We start from the raw sequence: 4276 nt of genomic DNA on the forward strand, positions 1-4276 counted from the left end.
GAGATGCAACACCTGCCCCTTCACCTCCTCCCTTCCCACCGTCCAGGGCCCCAAACACTCCTTTCAATTTAGTACAATGGCAAAATACTGCAGATGGTGGAAATCTGAAATAAAAACAGAAAATGCTGGAAATACTCAGCAGGTCAGGCAGCATCTGCGGAGCGAGAAACCGAGCTAACGTTTCAAGTCGATGACCCTTCGTCAATCTAGTATACTGTATTCGCTGCTGATGATGCGGTCTCCTCTACATTGGGGAGACCAAATGCTGATTGGATGATCGCTTTGCTGAACACCTCCGTTCAGTCCGCAAGCGTAATCCTGAGCTTCCGGTCGCTTCCCATTTTAATTCTCCGCTCCACTCCCACTCTGACCTTGCCCTCCTAAACTGTTCCAATGTTTGAGGAACAGCAGAAGGTTTCCGGACTCAGCATTGACTTCAACAATTTCAGATCATAACCTCCGCCCCCATTTTTGCAGACGGCAGCTGTTGATGATTCTGTGATTCCCATTTACACCTCCTCTATACCCATCTTTTGTTTACTTGTCCCATTACCATTGCCTTTTGCTTTGTTCTTTCCTCCCTCCCCGCTTTCCCTGCCTCTGCACTTGCTTAAAACATCTTTATCATTTTCCTTTTCTGATGAAAGAACATAAGAACATAAGAAATAGGAGCAGGAGTCAGCCATTCGGCCCTTCGAGCCTGCTCTGCCATTCAATAAGATTGTGGCTGATCATCGACCTGAGACGTTAACTCTGTTTCTCTCTCCACAGATGCTGCCTGACCTGCTGAGTGTTTCCAGCATTTACTGTTTATATTCCTTCCAATATTTGTCAGGATGTTTCAGGTAAAGGGGCAGGTTCTTGATGAAAAAATCAATATTTGTTGTTATCCATGGATCATTCCCATTACATTCCCGCAGGGAAGGAGAGGATCACCTCATGGCAGTAACTGGCCAAGCCATACAGCCCATGAGGCTCCTAGGGTGGGTCCCCGGTCAGTTCCTGAGTTGTAATAGCGATACTGCGATTGGCCATGAGACCCCTGGAGAGAATGAGTGGGATAATCGGCCGGTGCTCCTACTCTATCTGGGCCTCTGTCTGTGAGTAGACCGTGGGTCAGGACAGCCTTGGCTTCAACTGTGAATCACCTGCGGATAAATAGCCTGCCGGGCTCACTGCCATGGCTCGCACAAAGAATGAGTCATCTGCTGAGGTATGGGAGGGTGACTGCACCCTAGGAAAGAGTCAGAAGGGTGGACGGGAAGTGTTAGAAAACACAGAAGATGTGGGAACCCTGAACGGCAGTCGCGCGAGCTTCTCATCTCCCAGGACTTGATATTTTTCTGTCAATAAAATTTTGATTGACTTTTACAAGTATTCAGTCACAGTCGAGCCCAGATCAGAATCTGTGCAGCGGGCGAAGGAGAAATATTCCAAAGCTGCCTAGGTTGGTTAAATAGTTTGCTTTGTGTGTACACAAGATGCATGGTGATGCTGGGGATTTATTTGCTGAACTAACTCTGAGTGCTGAGTGCCAGCAGGTCCCCTGGACGGGGAATGGAGGTCGGTGGGTTGTGGTGGGGGGGGGGGATGATTACTCTGAAGCAGCAGAACACCGACCCCGGGTGGGGTGAAGGTTCCCAAACCCCCAGCGCCTTGCCCTTTAATGTGACGCAGACAAACGAGGTGCAATGACAGCTGTAATGTACACAACATTGAAGGAACGACTTTGTTTTGCGGATGTACATCCTTACTTGCAAGCGTATATAACAGACGCGTATCGATTTGTACAGTCAGTGCCGAAGTTCCAGTTACCCAGTAAAGATCACTTGAAGTTACTCTCAGTCTCTGCTGCTTTATTATTTTATGTAGTTGTGTATAGCGGTACAAACACAACAACAGCGATTACTGAGAATCCTTCACCTCTAAACACATTGGCAGCTGGAGCTGAACCCCCTGGAGGGTGGGGAGAATGATAAAAACCGAGACACAAAACCGTGTAGCTTCCTCAGCAGGCCGGACAGGGCCGCTGACACATGGCACACACTCCCCTCCCCACAGTGTCACTCCCCCCCTCCCCACAGTGTCACACTCCCCTCCCCACAGTGTCACTCCCCCCCTCCCCACAAGTGTCACTCTCCCTCTCCCCACAGCGTCACACTCCCCTCCCCACAGTGTCACTCTCCCCCTCCCCACAGTGTCACTCCCCCCCTCCCCACAGTGTCACTCTCCCCCTCCCCACAGTGTCACACTCCCCTCCCCACAGTGTCACACTCCCCTCCCCACAGTGCCACTCTCCCCCTCCCCACAGTGTCACTCTCTCCCCCTCCCCACAGTGTCACTCCCCCTCCCCACAGTGTCACCCTCCCCCTCCCTACAGTGTCTCTCCCCCTCCCCACAGTGTCACTCCCCCCCTCCCCACAGTGTCACACTCCCCTCCCCACAGTGTCACTCTCCCCCTCCCCACAGTGTCACTCCCCCCCTCCCCACAGTGTCACACTCCCCTCCCCACAGTGTCACTCCCCCCCTCCCCACAGTGTCACTCTCCCTCTCCCCACAGCGTCACACTCCCCTCCCCACAGTGTCACTCTCCCCCTCCCCACAGTGTCACTCTCCCCCTCCCCAGTGTCACTCCCCCCCTCCCCACAGTGTCACTCTCCCCCTCCCCACAGTGTCACACTCCCCTCCCCACAGTGTCACACTCCCCTCCCCACAGTGCCACTCTCCCCCTCCCCACAGTGTCACTCTCTCCCCCTCCCCACAGTGTCACTCCCCCTCCCCACAGTGTCACCCTCCCCCTCCCTACAGTGTCTCTCCCCCTCCCCACAGTGTCACTCTCCCCCCCTCCCCACAGTGTCACTCTCCCCCTCCCCACAGTGTCACTCTCCCCCTCCCCACAGCGTCACTCCCCCCTCCCCACAGTGTCACTCTCCCCCTCCCCACAGTGCCACTCCCCCTCCCCACAGCGTCACTCCCCCTCCCCACAGTGTCACTCTCCCCCTCCCCACAGCGTCACTCTCCCCCTCCCCACAGCGTCACTCTCCCCGTTCCCACAGCGTCACTCTCCCCCTCCCCACAGTGTCACTCTCTCCCCCTCCCCACAGTGTCACTCTCCCCCTCCCCACAGTGTCACTCCCCCTCCCCACAGTGTCACTCCCCCCTCCCCACAGCGTCACTCTCCCCCTCCCCACAGTGTCACTCTCCCCCTCCGCACAGCGTCACTCTCCCCCTCCCCACAGCGTCACTCTCCCCCTCCCCACAGCGTCACTCTCCCCCTCCCCACAGCGTCACTCCCCCCTCCCCACAGTGTCACACTCCCCTCCCCACAGTGTCACTCTCCCCCTCCCCACAGTGTCACACTCCCCTCCCCACAGTGTCACTCCCCCCTCCCCACAGTGTCACACTCCCCTCCCCACAGTGTCACTCTCCCCCTCCCCAGTGTCACTCTCCCCCTCCCCACAGTGTCACTCTCCCCCTCCCCACAGTGTCACTCTCCCCCTCCCCACAGTGTCACACTCCCCTCCCCACAGTGTCACTCTCCCCCTCCCCACAGCGTCACTCTCCCCCTCCCCACAGCGTCACTCCCCCTCCCCACAGTGTCACTCTCCCCCTCCCCACAGCGTCTCTCCTCCCCCTCCCGTGTCACTCTCCCCCTCCCCACAGCGTCACTCTCCCCCTCCCCAGTGTCATACTCCCCTCCCCAGTGTCACTCTCCCCCTCCCCACAGCGTCACTCTCCCCCTCCCCACAGTGTCACTCTCCCCCTCCCCAGTGTCACCCTCCCCCTCCCCACAGTGTCACTCTCCCCCTCCGCACAGCGTCACTCTCCCCCTCCCCACAGTTTCACTCTCCCCCTCCCCACAGTGTCACTCTCCCCCTCCCCACAGTGTCACTCTCCACCTCCCCACAGCGTCACTCACCCCCTCCCACAGTGTCACTCCCCCTCCCCACAGCGTCACTCTCCCCCTCCCCACAGTGTCACTCTCCCCCTCCCCACAGCAGTCACTCTCCCCTCCCCACAGCGTCACTCTCCCCCTCCCCACAGAGTCACTCCCCCTCCCCACAGCGTCACTCTCCCCCTCCCCACAGCGTCACTCTCCCCCTCCCCACAGTGTCACTCTCCCCCTCCCCACAGTCGTCACTCTCCCTCCCCACAGCGTCACTCTCCCCCTCCCACAGTGTCACTCCCCCCTCCCCACAGCGTCACTCCCCCCCTCCCCACAGCGTCACTCTCCCCCCTCCCCACAGTGTCACTCTCCCCCTCCCCACAGTGTCAC

This window comes from Somniosus microcephalus, chromosome 27 (genome assembly GCF_052327205.1).
Source record: "Somniosus microcephalus isolate GS21.2 chromosome 27, FLI_Smic_1.0, whole genome shotgun sequence".
Lineage (NCBI taxonomy): Eukaryota > Metazoa > Chordata > Chondrichthyes > Squaliformes > Somniosidae > Somniosus > Somniosus microcephalus.